At 44.1% G+C, this 17,189-nt stretch overlaps 1 protein-coding gene across 2 annotated transcripts in view; it reads right to left on the reverse strand.

The window, feature by feature from the left end:
- The window catches only part of FBXW8 (F-box and WD repeat domain containing 8), a 1,779,087-nt gene that overhangs the window by 110,328 nt on the left and 1,651,570 nt on the right, over positions 1-17,189 (reverse strand). The gene's annotated exons all lie outside the window — the stretch shown is intronic.

Consider the following 17,189-nt stretch of genomic DNA (forward strand, 5'->3'; position numbering starts at 1 on the left):
AGGGAAATATACAAAAATGTTGAACTCTGAAGCGTGCCCCCGCAGTTACTGTGACTGGGGGCGCACAAAATACTGACTCCCTTTACTGCACCCAAGCACAGCGGGGGTTGCCCCACGCTCTCCTTGGGGGCAGTAATGTGAGTCGTGGTTTGCGGGGGGCAAGAAAGTAAAAAAAGAAAGAAAAAATAAGCACCCTGCAGCGTCAACTCCGACCCACGTAAGTGGGAGGAACCGAGGCCGCAGGGATAGCGGGGTGTCGGCGGCGCCCACATAAGTGTGCTAAGTGGGGTGGGGGGTTCGGGTAAGGGAATTCGGGCCAGGGGATGTGGGTAAAGTGATCTATTTGATCAGTGCCGTAATTGGCGTCGACATTTTAGACGGCGCAGTTACAGGCGGCACATTGATCACAGATTCGCTTAAAGTGCTCAAAACAGTTATGTTTGATTGATAGTAGCAGGTGTTGATGAAATCCATTCTAGACAGCCCACCAGCAAGGACACCAGTCTACCTCTACTTCACTGGAATGTGGGGAGCTAAAGACGTGATGGACCAAGGAGACAGAAGACCCCATTCGAAAAGCCACAGTGACTAATGCACGAATACAGAAGCACACTGCCAACACAAAGGGCCTCATTTCGACTTTGGAGGCAGCCATGCCCGCCTCCAAAAGCGGGTTCACTGAAGGGGGAAATACCGGGCCATTCCGAGTATGGAAGGCCGGTATTTCCTCCTTCAGGGAACCCAGGCCTGGTCCTTGCCCATTCGAGCCCCCATGAGGCTCAATGGGGATGGGGAGGGAGCTAACAATGGGCTCATTACAAGAGGGCCCGTTGTTAGCTCCCTGGTCGCCTCGCGGGGCCCGCTCTGGACGTCTGGATAAACCAGACGTCCAGAGCGGGCCCCGCGAGGGGACCTCGGAATGCGTTTAACGGCGCAGGCACCATTACCGGCGCCGTTAAACGCATTCCTCACAGGTTGTAATGAGCCCCAAAGACTTTTAAAATCGAAAACCGAACCTATTATTATATGTTTCCAGGCTCAGTAGCTAAAGGTTTTAGTAAATATGACTCACGTTGACTAGACTGACTCGGATTAATTTGATGACTGTGAGATGGCAAGAGTACATGATGTACCCCAAGGAATGGCAGCTACGGCATTGCAATACTGATATACTGACAGCCAGGGCCGGCCTTAGTGGCGGCATCGCCCCGGGCAAAAAAACAAACATTTGGAACCCTCCCGCCCCACGTCATGGGAGGTGTGGGGGGTGGGCACACGGGCGGCACATCACTGGCGCCCTATCATTATCAGATGAGCTCCGAGAACATTTAGGGTGCCTGCCGTGCCTTCCCCCAACACGCCAGCTCGTGGGAGACCATGAAGGACTCACCCGCGGTGGCGTGGCCGGGGGCTAATGGCGACCGTTCGGCCCTGCTGGCAGCTGTAATCTAATTGTGCTGTACACCACGTTTTTGCGCGATCCTTCTGGCGCCGGCCGTTTTGGCGCACCACTTTTGCTGCAGAGTCCCTTTCAGCGCGGCCAGAGCGGAGTGAAATCCAATTCGGCAACGGTCTTTTGGGGCGAGGGTCATTTAGACGTATCTGACATTGCAGCCTATGTGTAAACGGCCCCCACGCCAAATGCAATAGGTATTGCACATTTTTCTGAATATATTGTATAGAAGACCGGAATGTAAAATTCGAAGAGCTTATCCCCCAAGCTCTCTTTAACAGAGGCATCGAATTGTCACCATTAAGTTACAGCATATTTTCTCCTGTTGGAATACAATTCTACTCTGTATGCTAATTTTGTTTTTACAGCATTTAGTTAACAATGTCTTGCTCATTTTCTCCCGACGGTTTAAAAATCACGACGTTTCCCGCAGAGGGTCAAACTACTGCAGGAATTGCAACATTTCTTTGTGGAAATGTGCCTATTTTGGTTCATTCTTGTACAGAATTCTTACTGGACTATACTGTACATTTCAGATTTTGTTTCTTTAAGTTTCTCTCACTTGTGTGGTGGGGGGCGTCTTAAAAGTTCAAGGGAATTCAGTATCAAACACAAAGGAAAGGCAACACATGAGCAGGACTAAATTAGAGCTCTCAAGGCTTTCCATTTCAAGCTTACGCAGCTCATCCAGGCCAGTTTTTTACTTTGTTTTCTGGAACTTGTGGCCCTGCATTTATAATGGTAAAGCAAAACTACAGGCACTAGACGGCACCGCAAAAAGCAGGACCAGATGATGATCCACTCTTGCTCAAGTGGAAATGCCTTCACCGCAGAGGGTGGGAACACCACGAGATGCCTTGAGTGCAGAGGGTGGGAACGCCACAGTTATCAAGACGTATTTCAATGGGTTGGATGTTCCTAGGGACACGAAAGGAGTTCAAGAAATGAGTTTCTGGAAGAAGTGCACATTGTGCCAACGTGACAGCCCCTTACACACCTGCCACCTGCTCGGGAGTCGGATTTCAGTACTTCGCATGTTCTCATTCTTAGATGTGATCCATGCCTTTCAATGATAACCAAACACTGGTTAAGTATGTGCGCGTACATCAATTTTCCGTGGTGGGTTGGCTGGAAGCAGAGGTCATATTTGCACCCAGTAGCATACATTACAGTTGGTTTTTTACAATGTTTGCATTGGCCTTTAAATAAAGATACGTTCTGAAAGAAATGGGCAATTTTGTCTTCCTTTTGTCTTTTAAAACAGTGGTGTTCGTGGTTCGTCTGCAAGGTGTGAAGAGAAGTTATTTTAAGACAAATTTGCCGGCAAGGAAACACAGGAATTGCATGCTTCTTTTGCAGGATGGTCAGAACTTTAGCACCCCTTAGACAATGTGTGCATGTTATTCTGAATGTAGTACTCCAGTAAACCCTGAGATAGTGCCAACATTCATGTCTTCATCCACTTCAAAGGAACTGTTTTGTAGCAGCTTTGAAGAATGAAAGACGAAAAAGAAAAAAGTCTTAAGTGTACCTCGGCCGGGATGTGATACCCGGTCGGTCCACAAGGCCAAACGAACACCGTATCATTGTAAAATATATTCTGTAGTCTTTAATGCAGTGGCACACTAGATGGCAATGGTGGGTCATTTCAGACCAGAATGCGCATAACATACTGATTGTAAACAATGTTCTTTATTCTTTAATGCAATGGTCTACGCAGAAACATACTCGCGCCTAAAGGTCCCTGCACCCTGTTCACCGCGCCAAAAGGGGCCCTGTGGCAAAACAGCAGCGCCAGAACGTCCGGCGGCCTAATGGTCGCGCCTAAACATCCCGCTCCGCTAATCGTGCAACAGTAATGTCAAATGAAAGCTTATAGCGCCACCAAGCGGAATAAAGTGAACGTCTGCAGATGCACAGACACAATCAGATGCATGTTGTAAGTATGAGGAGTCGGGTTCGTTTTTCCGAAGTCACTGTAAAAAGTGACCCATACATGGTCTATACGCTGGGGTGCACAACATACTGTGTATAGGCGCTATATAAATAAACAATCATATCATATCATACGGCCAGCGGGCCAAATGCGGCCCTCCATCCTGTGATGTGCAGCCCGCCAGGAGTGTTTACTTTTGCAATGAGATAAAGCCCACTTCAAGCAGTCGGCCGCATTTGGTTTGCCCGGGACCATTGCTGGCTAGGACCCCAGGAGTAGAGATTGTCATTTGTAATGGACATCTTAACAGCACATTGGCCGCCTTTCTTCCCAACCGGGCATATTTTAGCATTTTCCACATTCCTTCAAGAGGAATTAAGGTGCTTAAAAGAAACATGTAGCTTTGAGATGCAGAGTCACTTTAATTTTGTGCCCAGTCAATGGCGCCACACTTGCATAGTGACAAGAGTGTAAGTGCAACAAAAGCTTTCTGATTCAACACTAGATTAGCATCTGAACAGGAGGGGGGAGGGGGAATTCTATTTCATATTCATGCCACAGTGTTATTTTTAAGTTGATTTTGCCTGAGTATGCTGTGGAGGGAAATGTGATCAGTGATAATTTAGTAAAATGACAAAAAAGAGGGAACCAGGGTAAGGGCCTCTGCAGTATTTTATGACAGATGTCCACAATGGTTCTTTCTGTGGTGCCAGGAAGAGAAGCCGCTTTAAAATCATCAAATGGAGCATTAAATGAAGCTGTATATTAAGGCTTTGACAATCTTTACTTTGCGGTTCATTTAATTTCCAAAAGAAATGCAAGTACCAGAATTAACAAAGAAAACAAGTACTGGCTAGAATCTTTGGAATGGAATGGGGGCCCTATGGGTGTGTATGAACACCTGTCATGCTTTTGGGGAGGGCAGTACAAAATTAAATGTTCATGCTGATACGTTCTTTCATAAATACCCAATAACCGTAGCACACAACCACATAATGCAAATAAGGGTTTTGGCCAATTGATTGATTCAGTGTAGGGATGTACCGAAGAGCATGTAAATAGGCTCTGTCGGATCACTCTGGCACCCAGAGGTAGGAGGGAGCAAGCTTATGGAGTGCTGCTTTCAGGGTGTGGCAGAACCCCACCCGGACCTTCAAGCAAAATGCTCCTCGGCATGAGAGGGAGGGAGAGAAAGTGACAGAATAACAGAGAGAGAGGTTGAAGGGAAGAGATGGAAAGAAACAAAAAGACAGAAATAGTAACATAGGGCGAGGCAGAGAAAGAGGGGAGAAACCGAGACAGAAATAGTAACAGTGTGGAAGAGGGACGAGAAAGAATGACAGAAAGAGAGAGACAGAGAGAGAGAAAGAGAGAGAGATCGACTGACTGAATGTGGAGTTGGGCAGCAGCTAATGATAAATATGTGAAGACGGTAACATGTGTTCATTTGTGTGAAACATATGGTACTGAATGGTGTTGCAGCTCTCTGCACTTGCAAATTAAGTGTTTATCTGCTGGCGATAACCTAACATGGGTAAGATTGGGGGTCTTACTTACCGGTAATCTTCACTACTCCTAGTTCTGGTCTTCCTAGTCACAGTACTTACTCTCCGAGGGTACCACCTTCATGACCAGGAAGCTTTTTCTGTTTAATTTTCCTTGCTTCACCCCCTTGCTCATGTCGTGTGGTCACCCCTCAACCACTCCAAGCAACACATTAGTAGTCCGGCCCACGGTACGCAGTTTCGAAGGTACTTTCGGCCCTTCGAGAAAACCATTTGTGCAACCATAGGTTTTGGTGTTCAGCAGACTAGAGATAAGTAAAAATCAAGGCAACTATTTCAACATGGGTACTAAGTTATTAGTCCCCAGGCTTTCTCACACCACAAATCACTGAGAGCTTGCCCCACCCACAGTGATGGAAGCTCAAACTGCTTTGTTACTTTTGCCACTTATCGTTGATATCACAACACATTTATACTTGGGAGAAAAACTGATAAATCATGGATGCTTCTGACCAAATCAGAAAAGGAAGCTAAAGAAGCTGCAAGGCCCATGAAGGAAGTTAATAGCCTCAATAAAAAACAAGCATTGGCAATGCCAACCGTTTGGGCTTTTGTGTAGGCATGGGAAAGGCTCTTGCCAGGCACAACCATAATTTTAACTGGCCATTGATGGTAGCAGGTGCAAAATTGTGTAAGTGCCTGGGAATCTAATAGCAGGGCCTGGCAAATGCCTAATACTTCCACACAAGTCCAAATTGGTGGCTTTCCAATGCTTGTTTTGAACAGGACTTGTGGAATGTTTTTACCCATGCATCCAAGCCCTACCATAAAACTGTGCAGTACTGGCATTGAAAACATAATGATGGCCAGAACTCCCCAGAGAGTGCACAGGGAAAACATGAAGAATAGGCTGCCACCCATTTTTTCCTATGTTGTGAGCACAGGAGGGCACTGCCTAAAACCACCATTGGGCTACACACACAGTAGCCTGAAACCATTGGGAATGGCAATGCTGATTGCCAAAAGCAACCCAGAACTGTGGGGAATTCATTTTCTTAATGTCAAAAATGGATGCAGTACCGGTGCTCACCACTATCAGAAAGCCGGAGTTTTAAAACCACCAGACTTTTATGTAAAACTGAACAAATGAACCGAAACCAGGCCAAGGAAAGACTTTCTAAGAGGTGAATACAATGTAAAACTATATTCTGAAATGACTTGAAGGAAGTCATTATTTAATGTATATATAAAAAATAGCTGCATGTAAGTTGGATTTGAATGTAGAAAACTGGGAACTAAAGTGACATTTAGCTGAATTCTGCCTGACAACTACCCCCGACAGGAGAAACCTGCTCAGCCACTCTTCCCAGGCCTAGCTGCATCCTGCTTCCCCACCAAAAGGAGATGACACCTCTCTGATTAGATTAGGGGAGGGGCACCTGCAGGAGGTTGAACAAAGCCCTGTCCTGGGCTCAGGCAAATGGTGTATTGGGGGGTCGTAAAGTGGCTTCCTCTTGGGGGAAACTGGGAGGGGCAGTGCCTGTGAGAGCCAGCTGAGCTTGGGGGAAGTGGATAAACCAGTTATTCCACCATGTGATGTGGGAAGCCACACCCCTTTTTGACCAGGGAATAATTTTAAAAAGATAGATAACTCATAGTGCGGACTGGTCAAAATTATATAAATAATATCATTATTCTTGGAATTTTTCCATGCACATTTTAAGAGGTTTTAGGACCCTGTGGGATGTTCGTGGGGATAGTAGCGGAGAAAAGGTTGTTACTCCAAATGTATGCATGTTAAAAATCTGACACTTTATCATCTGCAACCCATATCCCTGGTGCACATTTGTGTAAAATCTGGAAAGGTTTAGAGGTCGTTATCTGGATGAAAAGGGGAGAATTCTGTCATCAGTGGACACGACATCGTACAAAGACAGGGATCGGATGGTTTGGTGCTACAGAAAATATGTTAACTGGACCTATAATATGAGAAAAATGATACATAGATAAATATGTATTTGGATCAGGAATAGATTTGTGTGCACATTGACCAGGGGAGAATCATTTCTGCAGGTCATAAAAATGACATCACTCTGACACACTATCCCTTCAAACCAAGAGAGGGGCAGGCTTAGTGATGCTAGCCTCTCCACCCACTTTTTAAAACACATAAAAAGAGACTGCTGGGACAGGTAGAGACATTCATTTTCCATTTCTGCAGAGCATTTTGACGGCCGACATCCCATCCAGACAGAGACCAGAACCAGGGACCCATAGACTACAGAACCTTGAACCTAGAAGGCCCACTGCAAGCAAAGTATTCTCAGCAGGCCTTCAGAATCCAGCAAACCTAACCAAACTATTCAACAGCCGGGCGAGCTGTTTGAATTCTTTGCCAAGAACTTTTGCCGGAACCGCAGACCAGACCCAGACCGCTGTGAGCAGAACCAGAGATCCGGATCGCTGTGAGCAGAACCGGTGCCTGATTGACCCGCCGAGCAGAGAGAACCGCCGCTGGACGTGTTGACCAGATCCGTGACGAGGCCCATTCATTTCAAAATTAGGAGGGAGTATCCGCCAGAACTGTTCAGAACCCAATCTCTTAGTTAAAATAATCTAATCCAAACTATTTTAACCTAATTATAACAGCCCCCTAGAAATCGTGTCATCTGTCATTTTTAAAGCTGCACAACTGTCACCTGTCAATTCTGCAGCTGCAAGCTGTCACCTGTCATTTTGAGTTTACTTTAAATCCGAAAAACTACCTTCACAAAATTGTCCGTATCTTTGGAACCGCTTGTCCTAGGAACAAGATTTAACTTTCCTCTGAAAGCTTAGAATCTAAGCTTTCCAACAAGCCTATTGATACTGCGATTTACGCACTTGCAAAATTTACAGCGATTTGCGATTTGGCCTGATTTCGTCATCTGTAAAAAGATAGCCGCTTTTGCCTGAACTACTAAAATTAGTTTGCAACCTAATAACCATCCCTGAACCATTGTTAGGGCTGACCTGAACTGATTTAAAGTGTCTACCACTCACCCTGAACCTCCTATAGTGAATTAAAAGCAATTTTAGCATTTTTCACTTCCTTGCCACCACATTAAAAGCACTCTTGCCCGTGTTTTAAAAAGCATACCTGTTGTCCAATCTTTATTTATTCCACCTTGCATTTCCTTGAAACCATAAAGCATTTCAGCAACCTCATCCTCTATACTACTTCTAAGTAACCAAATCAGTTTACCAGTAGAACATTATCCATTGTTGATCACTGCCATATTTTAAGTGGGATATCCAATATTAATTTATTATAAAAGTGTGATAGATATATATTGTTATATTTCTCAAATAAACCTTTTAAATTTGCAAAACAGACCTACTTCTTGGCTCAGTGGGGTCAGGGGGATTCTAAGAGAGGGGTGTTATATAAGGGTTGTCATCCAGAGTACATGAACTGGACCTAAAAATATATCAATAAGGGTTTCCCTCAGCATCCCAGACTAGGCATTGACTTAGCTGTAGTGTTGAAGTGAAGTCGCTTACCAGACTTCAGTGTAGGACATGCAGGGTGCTTACAAATCGAGTGGCTCAAAGCAGACCTGGTTAAGAGAATTATTTTTACACCAATTGTGGGTTTACAACTCCAAATAAGCCATTAACTCTTAGAAGGCTGCTTTGAAAAATCCCTGGCAGGCACTTCAAGCACAAAGCTTGATGGTAAGGCTTGAATAAAGCAAACACAAAAAGTTCCCATGAGGAGATCTTTTGGGGGTGGAGGGGCAGGAACTGGATGGGAATGTCCATATCGATTAGCATGGCCTTGGAAAGTCAATGGGTGGGCAAATAACTAAACACCTAGTGTGTGCCGCCTCATATGCCATTTCTTCCCATCTGTACTCTAATGCAATAGTTTTGGCTTATAGGTGGCAAGAGCGAAACCCAACAGCCCAAACTAAAAAGATGTCTCCACTATTTTTGAAGAAGACGGTGCGGTACATCCTGTTCGATTTCCAATCCCTGGCCAGAATTTGCTGAAGCCAAAGCAGCATACTTTTGGGCATAACAAAGTTTATTTAGTCTCTCAGACTTAATTCATATCAATCTTAAATGGACTCAGCTTTCATTTAGCATACTGATGAAGCACAACATGAGTCAGATTGATCCACTGCATTTGGATGTTGTTTTCCCCGATTGATGCGAATCAGGGGTGCAACAAAACCTACATTTCAGGGGTTGAGGGGCTAAGTGGTGATGCGAGGGGCCACTTCTGAAAATAGGTGGTGCAACCTTGGAGGCTCCACCCCCACTGGTCTACACCCGCTCCCCAGGGTCTGGTGTGGGGGTCCGCTATCAAATAATTTTAAAGCACAATATTCAGAGAGGCGATGGAAGTCTTTCTTGAAAGTCGCAGCTTTAAAGCTTTACTGCGTTTGTTCAAGTACATTTTTTGAAAACAGTAAACCTTTAACACCGCCAGTTTCAGGAAAGGCTTCCCTCACCTCTCTACCTAACATGCAAGTGCGCACATCCAGGGGTGCACCTAGGCAAAAATTTAGGCGGGGGCTAACCCTTCAAATATTGGGAGAGGCGCTAACTTCAGAGACAGCGGATGAGTGGCAAACTTACTTGTTTAGGGGCATCTAACTTCTTTGCTCATAGTAATGAGACTATTCTAGTGCAACTTCATTGTTACAATTAGTTAACTCTCTCCTTTAAGTCTGAAAACACCAACTTCTTGCAGATCCCCAAGGTCCTAGAAAGTGTGAAAATGGCAGATGATGTGCAATGAAAGACTCAATATCATAGCATAACAGGACATAGTAGAGTGTGGACGGCCCAAGCAACTTCAGTGGCTGGGAGCAACAGGGGAGAACATGTAATGTTCGTTCTACCACAGTTAGTCCTCTATACTAGAATCTCTGGTGCACTGACTGGCTGGTGAGACTGTCTGCCTGTCAAATCAAGTGATACGAGACTGGGGGAGGGCCAGTGCTGCAATAATGCAATTCTATGCGACAGTATTGAAGCCACTAGCAGAGGAGCACCTCTGTGTAGGGACAATTTGTCCCTACACTTATTAAAACTGTCCTATTGTAAGGATGTAAACGTAACCACTTATAAGCACTCCAATTTTTGCAGTTGAAGTCAGGATGAGATTACATTATTTGCCCGGAATCACACACTTACGCTAAGCAGGGATTTTAACCCACTCTGCAATTTGGACACGGCCACCTTCTTCCATGCTTTACTTGGAACAAATATTGAAATTTTGGGTGTCAAGGCCTACAATAATAATGTTCTATAGAGTTTACTTGCAAAATACACAACTTGCATTATAAAGCATTGTGACAACATGTAAATCCTTATAGCAGAATGCTGAGCCAAAATATTATCAGTGTACCCTTATTTTCCACATCCTGAATGGAAAACTATAAGATGCAAAAGACAAAATATCTATTTACCCACTTTATTTTCAGCGCTTTAAGCCACACAATAAAATAAGTTGTGTAATAAACTCACTTAGGTTTGGAGATTCGTCACAAACCTCCAGGGTGTTGTTATGTATGGTTTTAAGAACATTCAACTAAGGACATCAAAACAGACTTTACCTTTTAGCATATGAAGCTATTAGACATTATGGCTATGAAAACATTTTCAAAAGGTGCTTTATTCTGTTGCTCGCTTTAACTGTCACAGATTTGCAAGGTCTTTCAGTTGGAAATTCACCATCATGCATAAGAAAGGCTATGCTGCTGATCACAAAAGAAATGTGTTGAGTTCATTATGGCAGCCTGCATGCCTCAGGGGGGCTGTGACTTGGGGAAACTGGCAGTGCATGATCATCTGAGCCGAGCAGATTGTAGATTTGTATCAGAAGAAACAAAATGCGCCAACAGGACCATGTTCCCGATCCTTTGAACTGTTAAAGGATCAGCATGGAAGCCTCGCCCCTCAGCTAACATTTCGGGGCTTCAACCCGGTCAGCTCAATGACGTTGCGCGGCTGACGCGAATGCATTGCATGGTGTGCGTATCCTCAAAGGCATGTAATGCGGCCAGTGAGGAAGAGCAAGGGCAGCATTGAGAATTTAAATGCACATTTCTATACCTAAAGTGTCAGATGGAGGATACGGGGATGTACGGGGTGCCTGCAAACAGAGCAGATAACGGGATGCCCAGGGGCCAAGCCTTCTAGGAAAGTAAAGTCAGTGGGATTGTGGTGTTCCGTGGGCACGCAGGGTGGCTTCACCACAGAGCGTGCTCGCCAGTCTAGAGAAGGGACAATTTATCCATTATATTGGACCACACAGCGCCTCTGTCGTGTTTCGGACTAGCTAGACTGCATCAATGAGTGGCAGTTTGATTCCCAGCAAAGTTCATTGAATGAAGGTATTTCCCTAGACTCCTGACCTTTGACTCAGGACACAGGTGTGATTCCGGGAAGGGCCAAATCAGCTCAAGATCGTTGTTGATGGACTAAACACCATCAAATTGGGTAGTAACTAACACCTATTACAGTGTTTAGAAACTAGAAGAATCCAACATAACGTGCTATAAAAGAACGGTAAACAAGTATCCACGTTTGGGTAGCCCTTCACTGAAAGGCATCTGGGGTTGCATGCGCGCTAGAACTACCTCCCAAACCTCCGCAGGGCTGCTTTTGCTTTTGTGCATAGGAATCACAGCCTGGCAGTTTGTGCTTGACTACTCCGTTTGGGTCCACTTGCGAAAGGGCACAAACATGCTCGAAGATTATGGAAAGGAAAGTTGACAGAGTAACTCCTAATAACAAGTAATCATTCAAAGGTTTCCATGCTTTTCAAAGTATATTACACAGGTACCAACTTATGTAAAATAGCACCGTCATTTTAAGCCCCTGCTGAAGAACTCAACATGAAAAGGTAGCTCACAGATTCCAGTATCAGAGAGGTAACTTATTGTGTCTGCTTCAGGGAACTCCCTTTAATCTCTATGTCAGGATCAGGCCTGAGTTGACAAACTACCCACCAAATAGCATTTTTCTTTGGCTAATCACTGTCCCCTCACTTCCCCACTTGGCCAAATAGTGAGACACACGGCCCTTAGAAACCCAATGTATGATGTCAGTCAAAAACGAATCGCCCCCTCTCTCAGCCCCCACAGCACTTAACATGTTTGGCGTTATTTTTGGGTTAGAATTGCCCAGACTCACTACATACAAACCCCACATGTTCAGTAAGTTAATGGCTTCCCCACTTATACAGTTGGTGGAACTATAAGAAATCTGCAACAAATAACACCTATGGTTGGTGCCTGCCCTGCTCTGCCAGGAAGGCTTTTCACTTTTTATTTTAGGCCTCATTTTTGCAGTAAACATCCCCACATAATAAAACAAAAATTAGACAAGCTAGAACTTTGATGAAAGACTGTGTACCAGCATGCAGTATGGTTTAGAAATCAAGTGGTAGTAAGCTAGGGATATTTTATGACACCAGGAACTGTTTGAAAGCTGCAATTAAACCTTTATCTTTCAGACCCACATTTTTACAGGCAAAAGTGTTGTTATAAATACCACCATACTCTGCACAAGAAAGCCTGTTAGACTTAAGACAAGGTAACCAGGATCTGCTAACTTACGTTACAGGTTTCAAGCAATTGGCCTCCGAAGCAGCTTGGCCAGATGATGCTCAAATAACTTTTCAGAAGAGTATTAAACGAAAACCTAAAGCACCATTTAGCAAGAGTTCCGAGACCCAGAAGACTGTCTGAGCTACTTAAAGGATAGTTCCGGGACTTTTTTTTTATTGTCCCTACGGTTCGGCCATGTATTTTTAAGCATAAATCGGTAGATCGTAGAAAACTTTCCTATGGACTTTACCTGACTTTTCGTCCATTAACGTACTCAAAATCAGCCGCCATTTTCTGATAATCCTATCATTTCCCCCCATCGCCCTGGCTCACCTGCTTTTGCGGCACTAAATCAAATCCCCCGCCCCTGAAACAGACTTTATCAAAACATTCATCTTCCCCCCCTCTATCCGTGACGTGACTGTGCTGCGTAGGCAAACGCGCCCAGGCGTCTTCTACGCGAATCCACACAGAACCCGGAAACCAACACAGATTAGCTCACAACACAGCGCGCCACAATTCGGAATATGAAACTGTACTTTTAAATCAAACCGCAAGATTGTAAATTTGGTAAAGTACATTTATTTGACATCAAATGTTTAGAGAATATTCAGCGATTTGCATTTTTATTTGCTCACGTTCCAAAAAGTTCGTTTTGAGGCACGCAATGTTCGTTTGCTGTACACAGGATCTTAGATCATCTCACAATACAGCGCCACAATTCGGAATATGAAACTGTGGTTTAAAAGCAAACGGCAAGATTGTCCATTTGGCAAAGTACATTTATTGGACATCAAATGTTTAGAGAATATTCTGCGATTTGCATTTTTCTTTGCTCTCGATCCAAAATAGTTCGTCTTGAGGCAAGCGATGTTCGTGTGCAGTACACAGGGTGTTGGTTTACGATAAAATAAGCTCTTCGGTCGCACTGATAATCGCATGGCTGTTCCAACAACGAGGCACTAGGCCACCACAACGGTCTGTATGTTGCATCTAGCCGTTAGTACTGCGTAAGGGCATACTTGTACTTGGCGATCGTCCCATAAAATGGTCAGGGTGGTAACGTTGTTCACGCGGAGAAGCAACTGGCGGTTATAAAAGCCATCCGCCGGTGTCTGGTACTCGTGACACATACAATAATGAAGGATGTACCTGTTTTAAAAACATAAAAAATGAAATTAGTCTCACCATCAGATCTTTATTAAAATTATTCATTTTATATATTAGGTCGGGAAATTATTTCATTGCTAGGACAGTGCAACTATACGTCAAGGGGGGCTGTAGGATACTGAGACAGTCCCCCAGTGCAGGGGTTGACAGGGAGGCAGTGCAGGTGGAGAGTGGAAGGGCCCAGGACCGAGGTCGCAGACAGTGGACCAGTTGTAGCAGGGGAGAGGGAGAGAGAAAGCAGAAGCAAAGAGGAAGGTTTTGAGGTGCTTCCGTAAAAGGAGATGGTTCTCCTCAAGATAGTGCGCGGTACAAAACAATATGCCACATAGAACGAACAAGTACAACTTAACCCGTCTTTAAAGCTACTGTATAGTAATTAAATTGCGGTATAAACTCATCTAAAGAGTTACTTACATTATATTTGCATTTTCCATTGTGTCTGTGCGTAGGGCAGCCCCAAAATACCACTCCTTCTATGCCGACGTTATTTCTTCTAATGAACGAACATTAAATGGCTTTCGTTTCTGAAATTATATTCATTATCGTTTCTTACGTTATTGCCCCACACCCCCAAAAAGAAGTCTTTCGGGATGGTCCCGGCCTGTCAAGGTCAAATAACAATAGAACCTTATACTGAGTCGTGGGCCATTCCGGCACCCGAGAAAAAAATCAAAGCAGCTGACCTTCACTTTGAACGAGCACACATTCCTAGTTAGCTACATTCAGTGTAAGGCCATCTCACAGGACTCACAGAGCAATCACTTTTATTTACACAATACATAGCTACACATATTCAATGGGCCTGCGACATGAGGAGACTCGAGAGAACAGACAATCAAATTACAATCATTTAAACCGTGATGTGTATTTCTCAATGAGCTCTTCTTTAGGTGGACATGGAACAGAGGCAATGTTGGGTGGCAATGCAGTTGTCCCCTGCACAGGTTCGTTCACAACTCCATGTATGTGCCTATCTAGGACATCAACAATAAGTCTCTCAATAAAGTCATATTGCATATCCTCAAACACTGGTTTGATAACCCATTGTTTACTTCTTTTAGTGAAGGCCTTATTGTAGCGAAGCGTCCCTAAAGTTCCGGTCGTCCTACTTTGTTGACGGCCAACATTATGGTTATGTGCCAAGACCGCTAGAAGAGTCCGATTTATCATGCCCTCCATGCCAAAATGCAATCGTTTTGGCCTGTACTTTAGGCACATATTGTGGAACACCTCCAAATCTCCTGTGTGGCAGAATTCCGTGAGTCCCCTCAAATCTCTTGTTATAGTTTTATCAAATACAATCTTTTCAATGGCTTTGTGAGTGGGTGATGAAGGAATCAACCACTTCTTCTTCCGTGCCTCCTCTGTGGACAAATGGCCATGTTCACAATTGTGGAAATGTTGGTTTGTGGTCCAGCGGTGAACGTTGCTACAGTGTAGCATTACTGACCGCCATTTTTCCAGTAGAATTTCCAACGACCCTCCACATGTTTTTGAGCTCCACCAAAGATGGTTGCTGATTGACTTGGACCACTGTGAAATACCTTGCATATCTTTTTTTTTACCTGCAGCCGACATTTTTTTATTGATTGTTTTTGCAAGATGCCAAACGTCAAATTGGTGATTTATATTTTTGTACTCTTCTCTCATTGTCTTGGCAATTGAAACGTGTCTGTCCGTGGCTATCAGGTTGATCACCATTCCCCGCGATTGTAGTTCTTGCAATGATGCTACAAAGCCAACTTTCTCCATGGCCACTGAGGATGTACTTTGTGACACCTGCACGACCACCGAACTCACAATTTTCTTACTTTCCATGTCCTGAAAGTGGTAGGTGCAATACTTGGCTGAAAATCCTGGGCTGTCGCACTGTCCATCACCGGCTAGCCTGAACCGTTTGCCCGCGAATGTACTATCAATAGACATTTTTTCCATTCTCCAAGCTTCGCTAATGGCTGGAAACAGATAATCGGTTTGGTATTTGTAGAACTGAGTTTTCGCAATGAAATGGATTCCCACAAACTGAAAGAAAGACTCTAACTTTTTAAAACTTGAACCACTAAAAAGTGCAGCCGCTGCACAAAGTAGATTGCCTGCTGGCAGTTGCCCCAGCATGGGTTGTGCAGACCATGAGAAAGGATGATATTTTGTACAGGTGGCATGTATTTTAAGGTTAGTGCCTCGAATTGCACGAGTCACATTAATCAATGGCTCCCCACATACTTCCCCACCAACCGAATGCCCACATTTCATCCGAATAATAATATCAATCAAACAACTATCGAATACAATGAATTTAGCCTCTTTCCTTATACTGTCACTCTGCATCCCAGCTGGTTCGGCCTGTAACGTTGAGGACATGTCACTCACATGAAAGGTAGAATCTCTGATATTGTCTTCTGCTATGTTCAGTGATATTGATGGTGTTTCATTGTCGTCCACTTCATTCTCTTCCATTGCAACATCTGTTCCTTCTCCGGCGATGGGTGAATAAAACAATTTCTTCAACTTTCTTGCGGTCTTAGTTTTTGCGGGTGTGGATTCCATGAATTGATCTCCGACTGCATCCGAACTACCAGGAGGACATTCACTATCAATGGCTGGATGTGGTATAGCTCCGTTGTCAATCACTTCATATTCTTCCCATTGGCACGATGCATCTCCAGTCTCAAGTCCCTGCCAAAAGGTTTGACAAGCAACATCTCTCGTTCGCTTCACTGTCTGTGTAGATCTAGTTCGTACACCCACTCGCAACTAGAGGACAGATTGGAAAAGGGATGTTCAGTTTAAACACAACTTACAGTATTGAACTATTAACAGTGAAAAACAACATAATATAGTGACCAGGACACTAACCTTCTTTTGCTTTCTTTTCTTTGAAACTTTCTTGCCTCGAACTTCAACATCGGGACGCTGTTGCTCTGACTCGTGTGTGCATGTCTCCACTTCCTCTTGCGCTGCAACGACTATATTTTCATGATAAGCACATCCATCAAGCACTGACGCTCCATCGACTCCCTGAAACATAGAACTTTCATTAGTATGTATAATAATATTGAAAACACAAAATGTACTTGGGGACCAATACCCACGTACATGTCAATAGCAAAACACGAATGAGCGCTTTGTGTAGAACATTCAAACGACAATTATTCACGCATTGTTGATCTAGTTAGATGGAACTGTCAAGATCCATACCTCGGGCTCCTCATAGACTTCCATTGATGATATTATTGAAGATGATGCTTCAGTAACTCCCTGAAACACAGTAATTGCATTAGTATGGTTTTCTATTTTGTTAAAAAGAACATACACTTTGTGCAGGCGTCAACGGCTCATCTAAATAGACCTGCACAAATGATCAGTTGTCTAAAATAAATAATGGATATCTAAATATGATTCGATTTGCTCGATCGTTGGAAGTGTCACCACCCAGAGACCTGCATCAACTACTAGGGGTGATGTTCTTGTAGAAGAAGCTCCGTCATCTCCCTGAAACATAGTACTTGCGTTAATAA

This window comes from Ambystoma mexicanum, chromosome 10 (assembly GCF_040938575.1).
Source record: "Ambystoma mexicanum isolate Mex_15411 chromosome 10, UKY_AmexF1_1, whole genome shotgun sequence".
Classification (NCBI taxonomy): Eukaryota; Metazoa; Chordata; class Amphibia; order Caudata; family Ambystomatidae; genus Ambystoma; species Ambystoma mexicanum.